General features: G+C 43.4%; 1 protein-coding gene and 1 pseudogene across 3 annotated transcripts in view; one reads left to right on the top strand and one right to left on the bottom strand.

The window, feature by feature from the left end:
* The window catches only part of LOC117519696, a 366,295-nt pseudogene that overhangs the window by 1,582 nt on the left and 340,557 nt on the right, over nt 1-24,156 (bottom strand).
* Nucleotides 630-24,156, top strand: part of glrbb (glycine receptor, beta b) — a 107,506-nt gene continuing 83,979 nt past the window's right edge. For 2 of the 3 annotated variants that reach the window (XM_034182106.1, XM_034182105.1), the window contains exon 1: nt 632-989. The gene's annotated coding sequence lies outside the window, so the exon portion shown is untranslated. Of the gene's footprint in view, nt 990-24,156 lie in introns of all 3 variants that reach the window. The other variant, XM_034182107.1, reaches the window with a different exon arrangement.

The raw sequence follows: 24,156 nt of genomic DNA, 5'->3' as shown, positions 1-24,156 counted from the left end.
AAGGGCTGGAGCCCATCATCATCATCATCATTTTATTGATACAGCACGTTAACACTATACCAATTAAGCGTTTCACAGAAAATAATACAATACAAAAATTTAATGCCAATAATCAAAACTAATTAAAACAGAAATAACAGAAGAGACTGCAGGCAACCAAGGAGTTAGCTTTTAAAAATGTGACGGAACTCGACTGTTGCATAATTGTCTAAATACTTTTGGTCTCTTAAAAACAGGGACACACACACACACACACACACACACAAAGTGTTGCAGCTTTTCCACGGTTACCGTCATATTAAAAGGTGTCTGTTTGCACTGTGAGCTCAGGGTCAGTATTATTCTTATTATTATCATTAAATTCTAACAAAATGTCCAAATACATATGGACCTAGCTCTGAGGACCTGTGGTTCTATTGTTTTCCATTTCAAAATCCGTATGTTCATATTTTATTTAACGGAGGTCTATGACACACGATTGTTTTATTAAAATGCATCCACGCTGACGTGTCAGTGGACATTCTGGCACATCAAAGCGCGCTCCAGTCTGCGCGTCACGTCCATCTGCCGCGAAAGAGACCCAGCGCTTTGTGAGCGCGCGCTCGTGGCGGCGGTGCCGAGGAGGCGGAGAGCCGCTGTCCGTGGTGCTGACGGGACCGACGATGCTGTGCGTGCGTGCGTGCAGCCGCTTCTGCGCATGTTGCATGACAGGTACACGCAAGCCTCCATCTTGGCCATCCCGAGCTGAGGCGAAAGGGCATCAGGAGATCCACGGAGGTTCCAAAATCACATCAAATTGGGTAGAAGGGGTAAAAAAAAAAATAAAAAAATTGGCAATTTGCCGAGATGTAACTTTAAAAAAAGTGAGGGGGGAAAGCAGCTGAGCTTCAGATCAGAGGAGCAGGATGGAGAACGGCGGCTGGTAACGACTCGTCGTCTCCCACCGTGTCTGATTCACGCACGGCAGTGATAGGTGACGAAGCCACACGGTGAGTGGAAGTTCACGGCGCGGTCTGGCTTTTGCTTGTATTTGCGTTTTGGGCTGTGCGCGCGTGTTCAGTGGTGCGTGCGCCTTCGCATATATTGGCATCTTCTTCCTGCGCCCCCCCTCCCCCGACTGTGGCCGCTGATTGCTCCTCTCGCCGTGCGCGTGTCACCTCTTGTTACTTACTTTTCCCTTGTTGCAGAGAGACGTGCAGCCACAGGTTAGGACTTTGCTTTGCGTTTGTTGCATCAGTGTTTTGATGACGATGACGGCACAAAGGCCTCTTTGCTTTTGGCTTAAGACGTTTTGATTGAACCGAAGGAGAGGAAACTGTGATGACAATACAAGTGAAACTTGACGTCAAATCTTTATAAATATATAAAGCTATCCTTTATTCTACTAATTTATATTGCTGGCACTACTGCTACTACTACTACTACTACTGCTACTACTACCACCACCACCACCTTGTACTTAAGCAAAGTCCTGAGGGTATTGTTCTTACTGGTGGGTGTGTGTGTGTTTGGGCAAGATAAGTCAAAAACAGCTGGACAGATTTCCTTCAAGCTTTGTGAAAATATTACCTGGATAGATATCTGCACATGATTATATTTTTGGAGTATTTTGGTTAAGATCGAAGGTCATGTTTAAAAAAAATGTGATTTCAGGCCATGTATTCCTTTTTTTTATATCAATCACCAAGAAGCCTAAATGTATCAACCTTGGTGGGAACATGTTAGAGTAGTTTGGTCACATGTCAAATGTCAAGGTTAAAAAAACAAGGTATGAAAAACACATTTTTTTGTATATCTCAACAACCAAGAAGCCCAGATGGATGATCTAAAGCATACGAGGTCTGTCCATAAAGTATTATACCTTTTTTATTTTTTTTTAAACTATATGGATTTGATTCATATGTTTTCACGTCAGACAAGCTTGAACCCTTGTGCGCATGCGTGAGTTTTTCCACGCCTGTCGGTGACGTCATTCGCCTGTGAGCACGCCTTGTGGAAGGAGTGGTCCCGCCCCGTCGTCGGATTTTCATTGTCTGGAAATGGAGCAATGATTTGGGGTTTTTTTCCATCAGAATTTTTTCAGAAGCTGTTAGAAACTGGCACCTGGAAACCATTCGAAAAATTTATTTGGCTTTCAGTGAAAATTTTACGGACTTCACAGACAATAAGGTCTGTTAGTACAGCTTTAAGGACCCCTTTAAGGACGCTCAGTGCGCCGCACTCCGAGCTGCGATGATGCGGCACAAGCCACCGGACCATTTCTAAACGGATGGCTCTGTGGATACGAGACCGTCGTGTGCTCTTTCTCTGGTTATCACAAGAGCTGGACATTAGCCATTTTCTGGCAGATTTCACTTTTAACAAGAGATTTTGTCATGGAAAGCCACGTGGAGGCTTCGTGCGTAAAGACCGATTCGCTTTGGAAGCGAGACAAAGGAATACCTCCATTTCGGTGTGTCAGAGGACAAGTTTGGACATGTCCAGCTCTCCACAATTTCACTGATACTTACTGGACTGGTAAGCATTGAAAGCCGAGATAGACATGTCCAGGCTTGTCCTCTGACACGCCGAAATGGAGGTGTTCCTTTGTCTCGCTTCCAAAGCAAATCGGTCGTGACGCGCGAAGCCTCCGCGCGGCTTTCCATGACAAAATCTCTTGTTAAAAGTGAAATCTGCCAGAAAATGACTGATGTCCAGCTCTTGTGATAACCAGAGAAAGAGCACACGACGGTCTCGTATCCACAGAGCCATCAGCTTAGAAATGGTCCTGTGGCTTGTGCCGCAGCTCGGAGCGCGGTGCGCCGAGCGTCCTTAAAGGGGTCCTTAAAGCTGTACTAACAGACCTTATTCTCTGTGAAGCCCGTAAAATTTTTACCGAAAGCCAGACAAATTTTTCGAATGGTTTCCAGGTGCCAGTCCCTAACAGCTTCTGAAAAAATTCTGATGGAAAAAAACCCCAAATCATTCCGCCATTTCCAGACAATGAAAATCCGACGACGGGGCGGGACCACTCCTTCCATAAGGCGTGCTCACAGGCGAATGAGGTCACCGACAGGCGTGGAAAAACTCACGCATGCGCACAAGGGTTCAAGCTTGTCTGACGTGAAAACATATGAATCAAATCCATATACGAGGTCTGTCCGTAAAGTATAGGTCCTTTTTATTTTTTTTCAAAAACTATATGGATTTCATTCATATGTTTTTACGTCAGACATGCTTGAACCCTCGTGCGCATGCGTGAGTTTTTCCATGCCTGTCGGTGACGTCATTCGCCTGTGAGCACTCCTGGTGGGAGGAGTCGTCCAGCCCCTCGTCGGAATTCCTTTGTCTGAGAAGTTGCTGAGAGACTGGCGCTTTGTTTGATCAAAATTTTTCTAAACCTGTGAGACACATCGAAGTGGACATGGTTCGAAAAATTAAGCTGGTTTTCAGTGAAAATTTTAACAGCTGGTGAGAGATTTTGAGGTGATTCTGTCGCTTTAAGGACTTTTCACAGTGCGAGACGTCGTGCAGCGCTCTCAGGCAGCGTCATCAGCCTGTTTCAAGTTTAAAACCTCCACATTTCGGGCTCTATTGATCCAGGACATCGTGAGAGAACAGAGAAGTTTCAGAAGAAGTCGGTTTCAGCATTTTATCTGGATATTCCACTGTTAAAGGAGATTTTTTTAATGAAAGACGTGCGGGTGGATTGCAGCGTCGGCTCGCAGCCGCCGCGACGCTCCGTCACAGGAAAAACACCTCTGTTGGAAGCCTTGAGGACAAGTTGGAACATCTCCAGCTGATAAACAATTTCTCATATACTCACTCCACTGAAAGCCATCAAAAGCCAACTGGATTTTAACAAATGGTTATCAACACGGAGGTGTTTTTCCTGTGCCGCCACGCCGCGTCGGCTGCGTCCCGACGCGCGGACCCGTCCGCACGTCTTTCATTAAAAAAATCTCCTTTAACAGTGGAATATCCAGATAAAATGCTGAAACCGACTTCTTCTGAAACATCTCTGTTCTCGCACGACGTCCTGGATCAATAGAGCCTGAAATGTGGAGGTTTTAAGCTTGAAACAGGCTGATGACGCTGCCTGAGAGCGCTGCGCGACGTCTCGCATTGTGAAAAGTCCTTAAAGCGACAGAATCACCTCAAAATCTCTCACCAGCTGTTAAAATTTTCACTGAAACCAGCTTAATTTTTCGAACCATGTCCACTTCGATGTGTCTCACAGGTTTAGAAAAAATTTTGATCAAACAAAGCGCCAGTCTCTCAGCAACTTCTCAGACAAAGGAATTCCGACGAGGGGCTGGACGACTCCTCCCACAAGGAGTGCTCACAGGCGAATGACGTCACCGACAGGCATGGAAAAACTCACGCATGCGCACGAGGGTTCAAGCATGTCTGACGTAAAAACATATGAATGAAATCCATATAGTTTTTGAAAAAAATAAAAAGGACCTATACTTTACGGACAGCCCTCGTAATTTAAAAAAAAATAAAAAGGTACGATACTTTATGGACAGACCTCGTATATTCATTCACTCATCTTCAACTGCTTATTCCAGGCGGGGTACACCCTGAACAGAACACCAGTCTGTCGCAGGTAAAGCATATATTGATCAGTAAAATATTTATGATTGATTGGTATGAATGACTTCATAATGAATTCAACATAGGTGCATTCAAGAAGTATCCAACCTTTGGCTGCGAAAAATACAATTACCTTTGGGTCTGAAATTGTAATGCCCTTTGAAGTATTCTCTTTGGGACTGCAAACACACACACACACACACACACACACACACACACACACACACACACACACACACACACACACACACACACACACACACACACACACACACACACACACACTTCTCCCAGTGGTTCTGCTATTGTTGGATGCATTTCCGGAAGGCCTCTTTCAGAATAGAGTCCAGCTGGGCTTCTGCGTTCAGCATGATGTCTTCTTGTGCCTTAAATAGAGTCCCCTTTAGTGTTGTTTTGATCTTGGGGAACAGCCAAAAACCAAAGGGAGCCATGTCAGGAAAGCTTGAATCAGTTGAGCAGATTGGGCGGGTGCATTATCACGATGGAGCTGCCAACTTTTCACCATCCACAGATCTGGTCACTTGCAGCACGCGGCATCACAAAGGCAACATAGGACATCACGATAATACTCTGTATTAATATTTTGGCCTTTTGGTGTGAACTCATGATGCACCACCCCTTGTGAGTCAAACAAAATGGTCAATATGAGTTTGACATTGCTGCACACCTGCCGTGCTTTTCTTTGGTCTCTGTGACATTTGATGTTTCCACTGCAATGACTAAAATTTCCTTTCCGGGTCATCACCAGTGATGGTGGTGTTCAGGAAGTTGGGGGTCACTGTTCGTGCATTAAAGCAAGTCCTGTGAGACTTCCAGACCCAGTTGCTCTTACTCCACCGTTAGCAACTTCGGCATGAATTTCACTGACACCCCCTGAACATGTGCTTTTCCAGACCTCATCTGCAAGTTTTTGGATGGTGACATGATGGTCATCCATGACCAAAGTCCGTATTCTGTCAATCACTTGGTCATTTCAGCTTGTTGATGGCCTAACGGAACGTGCATCCGTCTCCACTGATGTGCGGCCATTTTTGAAGCAGTTAAACCAATCTTATTTGCGTTACGCAAATAAGTCTTGCAAATGGATTCCCATTGGGTCTCACCAAGCTTTAGGCAAAATTTGATGCAATACCTTTGCTCAAGTCATTCTGTTATGTTATAGCAAATGAGAATTTGATGGGTGCTCAGTATATGTGTTCAAGGCTGACTGCTAGCGAGTGATGCGCTCAGCAGGTGGGAAAAATTTCATGCACACACAAGAAGGTTCCTTACACCTCCCCACCAAATAACTCACATGCTTCATTTGTTTCCATGGGATACAATAAGGTCAGATACATTTTGAATGCACCTCACTCACATGTAGACACACGCACACAGAGCATTTTTCTTATTCTTCTTGTTTGTCCTTATTATTATTGTCAACTGAAACGCTTTAGAACAATAAATTAAATCTTGTGTCGTATTTTTCCATTGATTGCGTGTCCGGGTTGCTGATTGGCTGTGGACCTGTTGGACTGTTGCTGGAATCACTGATTGTTTGACAAAGCCTCTGCAGCTTTCACATTGCCACAAGTAAAACACAGCAACAAGGACAAAACTGTCCAACGGTGCCGCTTAGCTCCATCAGTTGATGCCAAGGTCAGCTTGTCCACTAAAATCTATTCACTTTCCTGTCAGTCTATTTTAACCGGGAAATGAAGGAGAATTTACACTGATTAAGTTTTTGTTGAATCAAATGGAAAGGTAAAGGTCAAATTTTAAATTTCATTTTTGAAAGAATGTTGTGATTTTGTTTCAGTTGGACTATCTTGCACATAGCATGTTTATGAAATTCTGCAGAAATCTGTGAAGAACCTTTAAATTGTGCTGGGATCCGAGTTTGTGTTTGTGCCAAGTGTAGAAAATTGTCATGTTCTCTTGCATTGCATGAGGGGTGTTTGCAGAAACACAAAGTTATGTGTGATATTTTGTGCATATAATCCTGTGAATTTTCATACACGTGTTAGGGTCTGGGAGCATGCATTGATTCTGCACTTCATCACATTCACAACATCAACAGAACTGCCTTTGGCCTTGGATGGCAACCACCCAGGCAGACAACCAGTCTGGTCTGGAGAATGACAGTAATAACTTTTTTGGGGGGGTGGGCGGGGTACAAGATTTTCCATCATGGCATCCAGTTCCATGAGGGGCAAAACACTGATGAAAGTCTCTAAAACAGGCAAGTAGTCACAACATACCAGAGTACAAGGGAACAGACTAAACGACAAAAACCAAGGTCAGGCACCAAAAGTCACAACGGACACCAAGATAATCTGGCAAAGAATAGACAGAGAGATAGGCTTAAATACGCTGGAGAGTAACCATGGAACTCAGAAAAAGCTTAAAACGAACACAAGAATTCTACAGAAACAATCAGGAAGGGACTATCAAAATAAAACAAGGAAGTAACATGAATGACACGGAATGTGACACAGAATGGTGTGCCTGTCAATATATATTTTAATTATACCATAGATATGTCAAAACCAGTTGTACTGTGCTAAATCTTCAGTGTTGAAATTACATTGCCTTTTTGAGAAACTGAAGATTTTTTTATTATTATTATTACTACATTTTAACAGAAACAAACCCAAACTCCTGAATCTACACCATTTTCTGGATCAACTCCAAAATTCAATGTATTTTTTTTTTCTTGGTCCCTGCCCTACCCCTACATCCAAGTTAAAAAAAAAAAAATTACTTTTGTACTTTTTGAGAAATTGTGGAAAATGTCTCAAACCACCCTATTTTACAATAAAGTGATGAAAAATGTAAGATTATCTGTGATATCTGGATCCAATCCAAAATTGAAACTTTTCTGTTGCCTGTTAGTGAAACTTGCTGCCAAGCTTCACCAAAATTGTTTTGCAGTTTTTGAATTATTCTGCTATAAGTCAAAGTGCGACAAAAAAGTCCCAGATGCATCTTGTTATATGAATCTGTTCACAAAGGGAAAAAAGCTCTTCTTTGACTCACATTATAATAAGTCAACAAATTCCTTAAATATTAGTTTGATAGATTTTTTTTTTTTAATAATCCTGCAAAAAAGTCAAACAGACAAACAAATTGAGTGAAAAAAAAATTCTACCTTGGTGCAGGTCAGGTGATGTTGGTAACATTTTGGAAGTTTGTGTCACAAGACTAATTGATCACAAATGCAATGCCACATGGCTTCAAAAGAAAATCCAGCTCTCATGGAATGTTGGTTCTTTCTGGATCAATGCCCACTACCTCATATTCATGATGGATGCGTCCTCCACTTTATAATATCCTTTTCGTCCTTGTGTACAGGGATGTGGATCTTTATTGTCTGAGTGCATGCTCTGAATGAGAATGGAACACCACCCTGCTATTTTGCAAGTTCTCCCACTTAGAAATAGAGCCCGACCGATATGGATTTTTTGAGGCCGATGCCAATAACGATATTTGGATGAAAAAAAAATGGCGATAATCGATAAATCGGCTGATTTTCCGATAGCTGATAAATCAGAAGATTTCTTTTTTTTTTTTAAATGAATAAAATGTTCTTTTTTGGACCCTTAACAAAAAAGGTATGAGCTAAAAGCTGAAGCTTTGTCCTCATATTGATTACCTTTATAACAGAGAAGAATTTTCAAGTTCAAAAAAATGCAATCAAGAATTAAACCTTTGTGAAATTAGCAAATACATATCCTTAAAAAGTTGTGAAATACATCTGATCTTGTACCTCTTGTTGCTGCAACTTAGATATAGGTTATATTACAGGTAGATAAACTTTTTCAGTTGCAGACAAGTAATTGTGAGAGGAAAGAAACATTATTTTCACAACACTCCTTTATTTTTCTATTCTGCAACTTTCAAGAACAAAAAACTTTCAAACAACCTTAGTGCAAGCAGAAGTTCGTTTTAGTGCTGGTAGAACATTTTAACAAGAAAACATGGACCCTGATATAACATGTGAGAAAACTATCATATATCAGTAAAATAGAATTCTTTTCACAAGACCCTGTCGTATGTTTGTGCAATTTTCAAGAACAGTAACAAAGATCTGTCTAGTACAAAAAAATCTGTGAAAAGTTGCATTGATCTCTAAGGAAAAGATAAATAACATTACAAAAATAAACCCCTCAACTCTACAAAAGTTATTAAACAAATCTTGAAACATTCACCCTTCATTCTTTGTCCCTTTGGGTGCAAATCAAACAGACGATAGGACTGGCAGGATATTTTTCATTATGTAAACATAAATTAATTTATTCACAAGCCCCCTTTAGTTTCAGGTACTCTTAATATTGCCACTTGTATCCTTTTGTCAGCCGATCAGTGCAGTGTGACGGCGAACTACAGGGGCCGGTGCTGAACACATTTAAGCAGGTGTGTAAGCAGCTCTCAGTTGAATGGAGTCAGACCTCCATCTACTGGACAAACGGTGCAAGGACATTTTATATTTGTGACACAAACATTATTTCAGTAACTGTTCTGTTTATGAGAAATTATCAGCGTTCTATAGACAAAATTTTGGCCGATAGTGAGTCCTTTGAAAAGGGCTTATATCGGTCCGGCCGATATATCAGTCGGGCTCTACTTAGAAATCATGGAGGGGTCTGAAATTTTCATCTTAGGTGCATGTCCACTGTGAGAGACATAATCTAAAAAAAAAGTAAAAAATCCGGAAATCACAATGTATGATTTTTTGATTATTTATTTGTATATTACTGCTGCAAATAAGTATTTGAACACCTGCCAATCAGCAGAAATTCTGGCCCTCAAAGACCTGTTTAGTCCACCTTCACTCTACTTATTATTCCAAATTAGAAGCACCACGGTATTATTTGATGTCGTTAGCTGCATAAAGACACCTGTCCACCCCACACAATCAGTCAGACTCCTAACATGGCTAAGACCAAAGAGCTGTCCAGAGACACCAGAGACAACATTGTGGACCTCCACAAGGCTGGAAAGGGCTACGGGGCAATTGCCAAGCAGCTTGGTGAAAAAAGATCAACTGTTGGAACAATTATCAGAAAATGGAAGAAGCTAAACGTGACTTTCAATCTCCCTTGGACTGGGGCTCCATGCAAGATCCCACCTCGTGGCATATCAATGATCCTATGAAAGGTGAGGAATCAGCCCAGAACTGCACGGGAGGAGCTGGTCAATGACCTGAAGAGAGCTGGCACCACTGTTTCCAAGGTTACTGTGGGTAATACACTAAGACGTCATGGACTAAAATCACGCATCGCACGGAAGGTACCCCTGCTTAAATCAGCACACGTCCAGGCCCGGCTTAAGTTTGCCCATGACCATTTGGATGATCCAGAGGAGTCATAGGAGAAAGTTATGTGGTCAGATGAGACCAAAATAGACTTTTTGGTCTTAATTCCACTCGCCGTGTTTGGAGGAAGAAGAATGCTGAGTACTATCCCAAAAACACCGTCCCTACTGTGAAGCACGGGGGTGGAAGCATCATGCTGTGGGAGTGTTTTACTGCACATGGGACAGGACGACTGAACTGTATCAAGGAGAGGATGACCGGTGGCCATGTATTGCGAGATTTTGTGGAACAACCTCCTTCCCTCAGTTAGCGCATTGAAGATGGGTCGTGGATGGGTCTTCCAACATGACATTGACCCGAAGCACACACCCAGGATAACCAAGGAGTGGCTCCGTAAGAAGCATATCAAGGTTTTGGAGTGGCCTAGCCAGTCTCCAGACCTAAACCCAATAGAAAATCTTTGGAGGGAGCTCAAACTCTGTGTTTCTCAGTGACAGCCCAGTAACCTGGCTGATCTCGAGAAGATCTGTGTGGAGGAATGGGCCAAAATCCCTGCTGCAGTGTGTGCAAACCTGGTGAAAAACTACAGGATATGTTTGACCTCTGTAATTGCAAACAAAGGCTACTGTACTAAATATTAACATAATTTTCACAGGTGTTGAAATACTTATTTGCAGCAGTAACATATAAATAAATTATTTTAAAAATCATACATTGTGATTTTCAGATTTTTTTTTTTTCGATTATGTCTCTCACAGTGGACATGCACCTAAGATGAAAATTTCAGACCCCTCCATGATTTCTAAGTGGGAGAACTTGCAAAATGGGTGTTCAAATATATATATATATATATAAACCTGGTCTCACGGCAAGTCGTGATTCAGCAGTGCAAAATATACATTAATCTATTGGTTTGTGATATTGTGATGAAAAGCGCCTCCTTTTCGTCACAACAGCAAAAATTCTAATTCATTCTGTGATGGCTGCATGAAATTAAAAGTGAAGCGGGGGGGTCGGGGTGGTTCGGGGGTGGTCAGGGTGGGGGGAAAGAGTAGGATTAGGTTATGTTTAAGGTTATGGTTGGGGGTAGAAGTAGTGTTAGTAATTATATATATATATATATATACATATATATATATATATATATATATGGATATACTAGCTGGGGTACCCGGCGCTGCCCGGGTTAACCTGTTTTAGACATAGGCCAAATGGCAATCATTTTAATCAAAACAATTGCCCAACATTTGTTTTTATAATGTTGATGTCTTACAAATGTAATATTTAATGGGCTAACGTTTGTCCAGCAGAACTATAAGAGGTGGAGTCCCCAAACTAAGTTGAAATACTTGGTTAAAAGACAAACACATTTGAAGTCCTTCATGCAGACTTTCTTTTGCAATTAAATTTATAACAAACTTACACACAAAAGGTAGGTAACAGTAAATGTAAATATCAATGAATCAAAATTGAGGTAGTGGTGTATTTCACTGTTTTTACATTTTTTTTACAATTTTACAAACATAAAATGGGTTTAAACAGCAAATGTAAACATTAGAATGGAGAAATATTTCTTCATGAAATTGACTTAGTGTCTGTTTCTGACCATTAGTTTTGAAGAGCCTCTTGAGGATGTACAGCTGTTCTGGATTACCAACCCTGGAGCAGCCGACATACAACTGGCCATGGGAGAACACAGGCTCTGCCAGATTCAGTCAAACCACCTTAAGGGACTGTCCCTGAGCCTTGTTGATGGACATTGCAAAGCTGGGCTTGACTGGGAACTGCAGATACCTGAACTCAAATGGCATGTCTGATGGGAAAGTGGAATCCTTGGTATAAAGACATCTTCTCCCTTGGCCTTGTCTGTCATTACTGTGGCCTCCAGGACTCTTGGCATCAACTTCTTAATTGTGAGTCGTGTTTCATTGCAGAGCTTGGGTGGGTCGAGATTCCGCAGGAGCATGACTGGGTGACCAACTATGAGCACCAAGCTGTGTGGTGGGAGGCCTGCTGGTTTCAGGCTGTTAAGGAATTCAACTGGGTAGTTAACCACCTCATCTGGATCGGGCACTGTGTCAATTGACATGTAGTTGGAGGCCTGTCATGGAAGCTGGGCCAGAAGCTTAGCATTGATGTCATCCACTGCCCAAGTTCTTTGGAGCAAGGATAGCACGCGACTCAGCCAGCTGTGGTTATGGTAGTACGGTGGAGGTTTGGAAAGACTTTGGCCACCAATCACATATGTCATGAACAGTGTGACCAAAGGGCAGCTGACATGGTCACCCAGAGTGTCAGGTTGCCCACTAGTTTGGGTGGGGTGCAATTAGAATTGACCCACTTTATAATTTTGTACTCAGGCTTTCTTGATGACATCATCAGGATTGGGGGGGGGGGGGGGTGGCGATTAGATATTTGACCACTTTATACTTTTTTGTACTCAGGCTTTCTGATGACATCAAGTAACCCTAAAAGATAAATAGATAAAGAGAAAAGATTAAAGAATTAAATTATTGGTTACATTTCCACATTGGTACCAGTTTCTCCCCAGTCATGAGGATTCAGAATATATATAGTTTTTAGGGCTACATATATAGTTGGGAGTTTATCCCGGGCAGACAGACAGACAGACAGAATTAGCCCTTTATGTGTATATAAAGATTTCTAAGAAATGTGGTTTGATGCCAAGTCGAGGTTTTGTCATTGCTCCGACTGCTGCCATGTAGTATTTCTGTCTGTCACTGTTAATGTGCACATTTGGCCTTTCTTTCCTGCAGGATGTGAACTCCAGCCTCCTATTTTGGATGAATTTTCCAAATCAATGAAATGATGTTGGGTGACTCAAGGTGTTTGCATGATGTTAAAAATTGCTTGACTGACTGTTGGGGACGATTCCCCTGGTCGAGATGATGATCAATGTGTAGGTGAGCAGCAGAAAAGGAGTTACTGGGCCAAAGCAGAGAGAGAGTGTGTGTGAGGGATCGTCTGTGTCGAGACAATAAACTGCTTCACTTTATATAGAGTCTTGCTGGCAGGGAGGGGATGAGGCGTTATTGTGGGTCTCAGCCCTGATGCAATGAAAGGCCAATGCTTTACTGCATGGGAATGAATCACACAGGTAATGTGGCTGCTCGCTGATTAATGAACTCTATCAAGGGATGCAAAAATGCACTGCCTGGGAGAACAAATACGCATTTGTGCAGGTATCGTGTGTTCACAATTGGCCTGGCTTTGGATTTTCTAATAGTAAGATTTATGGTAAACTCACAGGGGACCCGGGTCATGCCCGGGCGTGAGATCTTGCAGACATTTGCATCGCTCCTGACAGTATCGTTGCAAGGCAAACCTGCAGCCCACTCAGCTTTGATATGCACTCAAGTCCAAAAGTATTTGAACATTACTCTATTCTACTCTCCCCAACATTTTGCTTTGATATGCACACACAGGTCAATAAGTAATTGGATATTCCCCCATTCCTCTCAGCTCATTAGGTGAATGGCTGCTAGGAAACCAATGCATTAAATGACTTTGAATAAAGCAGTCAGTCGCATCAAAGATGGAATTCAGTACATTTAAAGCCATTTTTAATCATTCTCAATGATTTTGATCTTGTTGGATCAATACGTTTATCTAGTTAATATTAGGAACTGATGTTCCCTAAGTATATCTCACGGCATGTCATGATTCAGCATCATGAAATATACATGAATCTATTGTTTCGTCATATTGTCACAAAAATTTTTTTCATAAAGGGAGCACAAATTTATTCTAATACATTCCGTGAGGGGTGCATGAAATTAAAGTGCTACGGTGGGGGGGGGGGGGGGGGGGGGATTATGGTTAGGCTTACAGAAAGGAGTAGGGTTAGGTTATGATTATGGTTAGGGGGAGGAGTAGATTTTGTAGTAACAATAAGATAAAACAAACCCCCATCATGAAAATTTGACTCATTTCGTGACGGGAGCACAAAAAAAACTAATGACACTGGGTTTGTATTTGGACTTTTTGCAGACAGTACAGAAGGAAGCAAGGCAAGAAGAACCCATGGAAGGCAGCGGGACTGGGTTTGAGGGTTGTGTGTGTGTGTGTGTGTGTTGCAGCAGTTACTGTTGCTAGGTAACAAGCTGGTCAAAAGTGGATATACACACCCACATCTAACTTTATATAAACGATGTCCCATTCAGTATTACTATGTATGCTGTAAGAAGATATTGTGCTCCAACACTACTGCTTTTATAACACAAACTAACTTATGTGAATATATTTGAAAATATATCTTGTATGATTTTAATCTAAATGTGTCCAGAAATGTTTAGAGGTACTGCTGAAGGATGAATAATTGGCATAATTAGGGGTTCATTAGGGAGCCTTTAGTTGTATTTAAGGGTCTACCTGTGGAACCACTACCTTCTTGATTTTAAGAGCAGGAAAAAATAAATATATAAAAAATAACACTTAGGTTCTCCAGAAGTCAGGTTCATCAACAGGAACCAACTTGAAAAGATTCAAGGTCCGACCAACAAGAAGGAGGCTGTTTATCCAAAATTGACATACAACTTATTCACAGCCTTTGTCTTGGTGATCGTAAATTTAAACATTTGTCAAGCTTTTTTGTGTTGATTTTAAAGTAATAAGTTCATTGTTTGCTAATGCTGTTTCTGGTCATGGTTCTGCTGCAGTATGTTAAAGGGCCCTTCACACATAGTATGAATAAGTACAACTCAGGGTGACTCACGGTGAAACAGCTCGTATGAACAAACCGGGAAAACATCATGCCTATGGACAGGCATGCACGATCCTGGTGCGATGGTTCATGCACGCAATGGTGTATTTCGAGCAGGAACACAGTGTGAGCAGCTGCACCACTTCAAGCTGCTGATGTGGTTAACAATAAAATAAAAAGCAGCTGTATAATTAGTGAATATCACTGGGTTGATATAAATAATACATAAAAGGGGACACAATACAGAACCCTGCGGTTAAATAACCCTAGTTAAAAATAAACAATGTCACTCACAGGATTCAAACCCATAAGCTCTGATTACTAGATGGAAACCTTACCCCTGAGCTTCCATTGTTGGCCTATAATCAGTGTGGAAAAATGCCTGAAATAAACAAAGACATGAAGTAGGTGCACTGTGTGCCGTCGCTGCAGCCCGGGGCAAAGGCAAAAGATGTTTTATATATTTCCACCTGAGGACAGCAGGGAGAGACACGCGCCTCACGGAGGAATGTTTTAAGTTCATGTCCTTCCAAACATGGAATGTGTTCTCAAGCTGGGACATCCAGGAGCAGAGATCTTTACAGCCCTGGCTGTGGGCGGACATGCCCCCCTCCATTCAGCGCTTTGACCAACTTGTCGCTCTTTGTTATGTGGTCATTCATTTTCGCTATTTGTTATGTAATTGCGTATGTAGGTATTGTCGTAATTATTTATATAACTGTCCTCGTGGTGGATTCTGTGTTTGTAATGTGTGCACTGAGCCGTCAGTGTGCTGTGATCAGCTGACAGGCTCCCCTCCCCGTGCTGTGTGTGATCAGAACTGCTGTCCGGCCTCCATGTGACCAGATCTGTACATACATGTAAGCATTTTACGTGTGGGCGACACATGCGCACACGTGCAAGACACATGCACCACATGTGTTTGACGTTTTGCAACTCCACACTTGTGGGGGCAATTTGAGAAATTTCACATCCAGCTCGACAGTGATTGGCTGCTGACTGTTTTCGTGATGATAGTGTGAATGGCCACATATTTTCTAAGTGCCAAACGAGCGGTGTTAGATGTTTGTGTGTGTCAGCTGGAATTTGGCCGACACCTGCCACGAGAGGGTTTGATGAGCTCTCACAGGGCACACTGTTTTTCAGCCACTGGTGTGCACAAATAGTTGTAGCAACAGGTGTACGAGGTGTTCGAGGGAGCTACGATTTTACACATTTTGCATACCATTTCTGCTTCATGCGCACTTCGCATGCCCTAAAGGTGGCTGATCTCACATTTCTATCTGATGCTTCCAACTCAGTTCTGTGATCCAGAGATTCTGTTGATCCTTTGGAACAAAAGTTTCTTAATTCCTGGTAGCTGGTTTTTGCCTCCTTCCTTAATGAGTCTTGCTTCCTAATGAGGAAGCTTCATCACAGGAAAGTGGCAGGCCCAGACAAGGTGTGGCCCCAACTACTGAAGACCTGCACGACTGAACTGGGAGAACCACTACAACGTATCTTCGCACTTAGCCTGCAGGAGAGTGTCCACCCTCTGGAAGACTTCATGCATCATTCCAGTTCCTAAGAAGTACCAGCCCAGTGAGCTGAATGACTTCTGACCAGTAGCACTCACCTCATACCTGATGAAGATGTTGGAGCGACTCTTCCTCGACTTCCTCAAACCCCAGGTGCAACACACTAAAGACTGTGTCTGCAGTTTGCATATAGGGCAGGTGCTGGTGTGGAGGATGCCATCCTCTACTTGCTACACTGAGTCCAATCACATATGGATAAGGGGAATCGCACAGTGAGGATTCTCTTCCTGGACTTCGAGAGTGCCTTTAACACCACCCAGCTCCTTTTGCTCCAGGACAAACTGAACAGGATGTGAGTGGACCTCTGCCTGGTCACTTGGATCTCCAGCTACCTCACCGACAGACCACAGTATGTCAGGCTGGGGCACACCATGTCTGACACTGTAATCAGCAGCACCAGAGTACCCCAGGGCACAGTGCTGGCCCCTCTTCTCCTCACTCTGTACATCTCTGACATCTGCTGCAACTCGAAGCTGTATTACATCCAGAAGTTTGCAGATGACACAGCCATTGTTGGATGCATCAGAGAAGACAGAGAGGAGGAGTACAGAAGCCCAGTGAAGGACTTTACTGCCTGCTACCACACAAAAGATCTACTACTCAACAACTCAAAGACAAAGGAGCTGGTCATTGACTTTGGGAAGTCCAGACCACGCCTGCGACCAATTCTGATTGAGGGAGCTGAGGTGAAGACTGTGGATTCCTACAAGTACCTCAGGCTGTGGCTCGACAGCAAACTGGACAACCAATACCAACCACCTGTACAGGAAGGAACAGAGCAGGCTGTACTTCCAGTGGAGGTTACAGTCATTTAACATCTGCAGAAAACTCCTGTGTAGTAGCAAGCATCCTCTATTACACCGTGTACTGGACAAACTGATCAGGCAGGCTGGCTCTGTGGTTGGCATGAAGCTGGACTCTCTAGTGACTGTGGCAGAGAAGAGAACACTGGACAAACTGCTGGACATTATGGATGATGCCTGTCACTCTCTGCACACCGTCATCAACACCCAGAGGAGCCTCTTCAGCCACAGACTGCTCCTTCCCAAGTGCAGGACCAACAGACTGAAAAACCCCTTTGTCCCTCAGGTCATCAGAGTGTACAGCTCCTCACTCAGGGGGAGGACGAGTAACAGGAAGACAGGAGACGGGAATGAGAGGAACCGTAGTAGCCAGCAAACCAGTATTGATCAGTATGTCTGGTATTTACATTTGCAAACTGTTTTTCTTTTTTTCACTTTGGATACTCTGTATGCTTCTTATCCTGTGTGCTGTTATACAATGCTGCTGGAACCTCAATTTCCCTGAGGGAGTCTTCCCAAGGGATCAATAAAGTTCTGTCTAATCCAATCTAGTCTTCATGGTTCCAAGATTCTTATATTATTGGATAATAGAGCACATAACTCATCTTGGTACAATGAATCTTTTCAAGATGGCTCCAAAGGAGGAACCTGACTTGTGCAGACCCAAAACATTACTCTGGAAGCCTTCTGTAGCTTATTATTATTGTGCTCTCAAATACAAGAAAGTCTTGAACATATAAGTAGGCTCTCAAATACAGCCAACGGTTCTCAGTTAACTCCAAATGATGCCAAATTTAAAAACCTGTGACATTTTTAGATTTTTTTTTTTTTTTAAGACTCTTCTGTGTTTTTGAAACATTCCTCTTGACTAGCACATAGCCCGTGGATCCCCACGGGCTCTAGATTGGGTAGTGTTTATAACATAGGTAGCTGACGATTTTCAAGAGTGGTAATAAATTATGCAAAGTTTCTATGATTTGGAATGGCGTGTGATTCCAGAATGTAATTATCAATGTCCATTGTTCCCTGTTGTTAGCTAATATCCATGCAAAGGCGATAGGGGTCTGAAGATACACCAGAGTAGGATGGGCTGTTTACGCCGTAGTAGTGAGTACCCAGAATCTCCAGGCTCACAATGAAGGAGTCAGAATCCTCTCTACTGATAACATCGTACCAGATGACCTACAGCAACAAGTAAGGGAAGCCAGCCAGGGAACGATTATGTCTATGGATGGCGATCAAAGGTTAACGACTCAGAATAATGGAACAGCTAGAGTCTGTGGATGTGGAAAGGTCTGCAAAGGCGATAGGGGTCTGAAGATACATCAGAGTAGGATGGGCTGTTTACGCCGCAGTAGTGAGCAACACACAGGGCAACCTCATGAGACGGAGGAGAGGCAGGGTCAGGTGTCCAACCACAGCACTCAGAATCTCCAGGCTCACAACGAAGGTGTCAGCATCCTCTCTATTGATAACATCGTACCAGATGACCCACAGCAACAAGTAAGGGAAGCCAGTCAAGGAACGAGTCAGCGAGTGCAGGTCCTAGTTGAAGGGGAGGCCAGGAGAACACCAGTGAGGTGGCCTACAGCAGCAGCCAGGAAAGATTGGGAATCCTTCGACAGGGAAGTAGATCAAGTCCTGGAGTCTGTTCTAGCTGGCGGTAGTGGAAGGAAGTTGAGTGCAATGTCCACTATCATCTGGAGTATGGGAGTAGAGCGCTTTGGGATGGAGCAGAGACAGTGCCGAGGCCCTCAACAGAGCAAGGAAAACAGACGCCTAAGGGAGATTGCGAAGCTCAGAGGTGATCTGAGAAGACTTAAGAAGGCCTTCCTGCAAGCTCCTGAGGAGGAGAAAGCGGTACTTACAGAAATCCGAGGCGTCCTGAGGGAGTGCATTAAGACCTTGCGCAGAGCAGAGTGCCAGTGGAGGGATAGAAGGAGGCGTGAGAAGGAGAGGGTGAAATTTATAACAAACCCCTTCTTTACCTGTCGAAGCTCCTTGGAGTAAAAAGGTCAGGAGTGCTGAAGGCTTCTAGGGAGGAGGTTGAAGAATACCTCCGTAAGGTACACAGTGATCCGAGACGTAAGGAGGAGCTAAACCTGGAAGGAAAGCTTAGCGGTCCCGGAGAGCCAGCCATTTCGTTTGATGTCGGGGAGCTCAGATGGCAGGAGGTTAACGACTTCATCCGGAAGGCTAGGGGAGCATCAGCACCGGGCCCAAACGGGATTCCGTACAGGGTATATAAGAACTGTGAGCGGCTGAGAAGGCGACTGTGGAGATTACTTAAGGTGGTGTGGAGGAAGAACCAGCTGCCGGACAGTTTTCTCTTAGCTGAAGGATGCTTCATTCCCAAACAGGAGGACTCGGCCAGCCTGAAAGATTTCCGCACAATATCACTGTTGAACGTGGAGGGCAAAGTGTTTTTTGGAGTAGTGGCAAAGAGGCTAACACAGTTTCTGATAAGCAACAGGTACATTGATACATCAGTACAAAAAGGTGGAGTCCCAGGAGTACCGGGTTGTCTCGAGCACAACAGCATTATATCCAGGATTATTGAGGATGCTAAGAAGAACAATGGGGATCTAGCAGTCCTGTGGCTTGATCTAACAAATGCCTATGGTACAGTGCCCCATAAGTTGGTCCATTATACACTCAAAGCCTACCATGTCCCTGATAAAGTCCAGCTACTCCTCCAGGACTACTTTGGGAAATTTAAGATGCGCTTCTCTTCGGGTGACTTGACAACCAACTGGCAGAGGCTGGAGGTTGGAATCGCAACTGGGTGTACCGTCTCAGTGATACTTTTTGCTGCAGCGATGAACCTCCTGGTTAAGTCAGTGGAGAAGCCAAGGCGGGGAGCCGTACTGTCGAGTGGGATCCAGCAGGTCCCAGTCATAGCCTTTATGGACGACTTAACAATTACGGCCAGGTCGTTCCCGGAGGGCAGGTGGATCTTGGAGGACTTGGTCGAGCTTACAACTGCAGCAAGGATGGAGTTTAAACCTTCGAAGTCAAGGAGTTTGGTCCTGATACATGGCCGCGTCCAAGATCGCTTCCGGTTTAAGATCGGTGATGACATCATCCCCTCGGTAACAGAGAAGCCAGTTAAGAGCTTAGGAATGTTGTACAGAGCTGACCTGACTGACAAGGTGAGTGTAAAGGAGATGCTCAACCAAGCAGAAGAATGGCTGCAGGCCCTCGAGAGGAGTGGCCTACCGGGGAGGTACAAGGCATGGGGTTACCAACACGGCATCCTACCAAGGCTTCTGTGGCCGCTGCTGGTGTATGAGATTCCTTTGACAACAGTGGAGGCTCTGGAGCGGAAGATTAACAGCTTCCTCAGGAGATGGCTGTCAGTCCCCAAAAGCTTTTGCTCCTTAGGGCTTTACAGCTCAGAGAGTAAATTGCAACTACCAATTACATCTGTCATGGAGGAATTCAAGACAGCCAAGGTCCGGTTAGCCATGATGTTACGGGACAGCGACGATAAGGCGGTGCGTCAGGCAAACATCACTGTGAAGACAGGCCGGAAATGGGATGCCAGCTGTGCGCTGAGGGAAGCAGAGGAGCGATTGCAACATGCGGATATCATGGGGACTATGACCCAGGGGAGGTTGGGCCTGGGAGTCATCACCCGAGCTAGCTGGAAGGAGGCGAAGGCAAAAGACTGTCGTGGAATGGTGCAGGAAGAGATCAGGGCTGCAGAGGAAGAGAAAAGGCAAGCTAGGGCAGTGGCCATGAGGCAGCAAGGCAGTTGGACTCGGTGGGACGGTGTCCGGGGGAGATCCCTCAGTTGGAAGGACATCTGGAGCATGGAGGGGCATCGGCTAAAGTTCCTGCTGAGCTCCGTGTATGATGTGCTGCCAACACCAGCGAATCTGCAAAGGTGGAAGCTGACGGAGGACCCCTTCTGCGTGCAGTGCAGGAGACCAGCAAGCCTGGAACACATTCTGTCATCTTGCCAAGCAAGTCTGAGCGAGGGGAGGTTCAGGTGGCTCCATGATAAAGTGCTGGCGCAATTGGCCGATGGTCTTGAGAAAGAGAGGAAGCGGGAAAGAACTAAGGCCCAGACCAAAGGCCCTCATTTCATTAGCTTTCTCAGGCCAGGGGAAAAAGCAGGCAAGGAGGACAGGTGTGAAGGCATCCTTGGCACAGCAGAGGACTGGGAGATGAGAGTTGACCTCGGTAGGCAGCTTAAGTTTCCAGAAGAGATTGCAGTTACCAGCCTCCGACCGGACATCGTGCTCTGGTCTCGCACAAAAAAGCAAGTGGCCTTGATCGAGCTAACGGTACCCTGGGAGGAGAGGATCGAGGAGTCGCATGAGCACAAGCTGGGAAAGTACCAACCACTCCTTGCAGAGAGGCAGCAGAAGGGGTGGAGAGTCTGGAACTTACCAGTGGAGGTGGGTTGTAGGGGGTTCCCAGGGTAGTCGCTTTGGAGAACTCTAGGGATGCTTGGAGTTAGAGGAAAAACCCGCAAGAACCTGGTTAATAGCATCTCCAAGCAGGCGGAGCAGTCATCCAGGTGGCTGTGGCTAAGGAGGAGCGACTGGTGGTTGGGCCAGGCTGGTAGGGAAGAGGGGGAGCAGGGTTGTGCGGCGGGTCCCTGAATGGCAGAGGGAGCAGTTCCAGGACGCTGGTTCTGCTGTCAAGCCCCACTGAGGTGTCGTGGGCTTGTTGACGAAACATCAGTGAGGTGGGGTGCCCACTTGAAAACCCGATGAAGTCTACGGGTTCTCGTCGTGCAGCTCTGCCCTCAGTTGAAGAAGTCTGAGGGGAGCAACTTCGTTGCTAACCATCGTACAGAGGGAGCAGGTGGTAACTCCTGCCAGGTGCGGGTGGCTGCGGTACACCCTACCGTGTAAAGACATTCCATAGTTTCTCCAAAAATATTTGTCCTATCAACTTTGCTTTTTCACAGCATTCACTCTTGACCCAAAATACATAAGCATATGTTGGGGAAAACATAACCTTTTCTCAAAACAGAAAATCTCAGGTTTCCTCCCGTGAGTCTGTGGGAAGTTCAAGATAGAATACACAAACTACATTAATTTGAATTAAAGTTAATCCTACTAGGTTTATTAAAACAGCAGAGCAGGTCAGTCATCAAAAATCACTCATCTTTGCGTAAAAATGGATTCAGAATGCATACACATCTTTAATAACGCCACAAAACCGATACCCACAGCATTATGCAGCAAACAAACAATCTTCTTTTCAAAAATAGAGTTTTTAAACTTGCAGTTCAGAAATTTGTCCGGGTGGGGCTCCCAGTCCCACACGTCCTTGGTCTGAGCACAAACATGTAATAATGTAACTCCATGGTAGAAATGGAGAAATAAAGTTAGTCCATAAAGCAGGCATTGTTGTTAATCCTTAATCGTCCAACGTTGTGATGGAAACTGATCTGATAATCACCCTGGGTGCAGAGGTTTATCAACACATACACCCACACTCTGCCTTTGCGGCGAGTGTAACTAAGTAATTAATGTAGATCAGTTGTTAAAGAATCACTCTCTTCTTGTTACTTGCAGCTTCATATGAGAACAGGTTCAGTGTGACGTTACTGTATTTCTCCAAACATTCCCAAGGTTGGCTTCAGATAAGAAAAAAACCCAGTCATTGTTTCTCTCTGGAAGCAAAATTCTTTCCCATAGTCAAAATATGAAATTACTCACATTTTACATAATACAGCAGCAGCAATTAATTTTGAACAGTACAATCATTCAACTGTATATTATTGATCAGCATAGTTCAAACATAAATGTACACACCCTTTGATTAGAAACAGAGGCAACAACAATATTATTTGCAGTCCACATCTTGACCTCATGACCTTTGAACATATGAAACATCATGTCATGCATTAGTCATGACTTTATTCAAAAATGGTCAATGTCTGACATGTTTTAAACCATCATGTTACCCCCTATTTAAGCATATGTTATTTCTGAAAACCTTAAACCAAAACACTACTGATTTGAGAGTCAACACACCTGTCAGCAGTTCCACATGTTCAATACAATTCATCATAAGCACATATTTCGAAATCATTAATCAAACCGTATAATACATATTGTATCATTTCAAAACCATTATAAATCAATTTAACACCTATCAAAGCATAGGCATACACATTTTCATTCATTTGACATCATGATAAAACCCTTAAACACATTATGGCACAAGTATAGACTGTATTCAAATTCATTCATTCAGTACAATATCTAGTTTATTTAAACCTGCATGGTGTACATACTTCTAAACATTTGTTACTTTTTGAAAATAATGAACATAAGACCTTTTATTCAGTTTCGTAACTTTTAGCATTGTTAGCATGCAGAGCTAATTATGAGTAAAATAGCATATATTTACATTTATTCTTTACACATACCAAACAGCAAATGTCAGCTCTCCCCAGTTTCTCTGTGATCGAAGCCATAGACACGCACGCATAGAGGCTTCTTAGCTTTTAATATATGGATGTATGTAGATCAGTCACCCACTGAAAATCTGGCACAATGAATGGCACCAATGAATATTGCTAGATAGATAGATAGATAGATAGATAGATAGATAGATAGATAGATAGATAGATAGATAGATAGATAGATAGATAGATAGATAGATAGATAGATAGATAGATAGATAGATAGATAGATAGATAGATAGATAGATAGATAGATAGATAGATAGATAGATAGATAGATAGATAGATAGATAGATAGAGTACATTAAAGATGTAATAAAACATCACTTTAGACTTTTCTCTGCAGGTTGCACATGGGATATTTCAAGTGACTTTATTCCTGCTGTCCTCATTCGTGTGAATGATCATCATTAGCTTTCTGCATCAATCTCCTGATTGTATTTATACTTGAACTTGCACTGTTTGATTAAATGTTTGCCAATTAATTCATGTACACTTTGGACATTTGCCGAATGTGACATGCATGCTGAGTAAATGGGGGGGTTCAAAGTCAAGAGCAAAGTCAGAGCTCAGTAATGACAAAATGAGTTCATCAGTATTTGGACATTGTCAATTTTTGTAGTTGAGTTTTTTTTAGTTGAAATGATGCAAGCAAGGTGTACAGTAAGTGTAGACTTTCTGCTTTAATTCAATAGGTTCAATGCCAATCATTATAGGAATTATAA

This window comes from Thalassophryne amazonica, chromosome 11 (assembly GCF_902500255.1).
Source record: "Thalassophryne amazonica chromosome 11, fThaAma1.1, whole genome shotgun sequence".
In the NCBI taxonomy this organism is placed as follows: Eukaryota; Metazoa; Chordata; class Actinopteri; order Batrachoidiformes; family Batrachoididae; genus Thalassophryne; species Thalassophryne amazonica.
The sequence above is the reverse complement of the archived record's forward strand: the minus strand, read 5'-3'. Positions and strand labels throughout refer to the sequence as shown.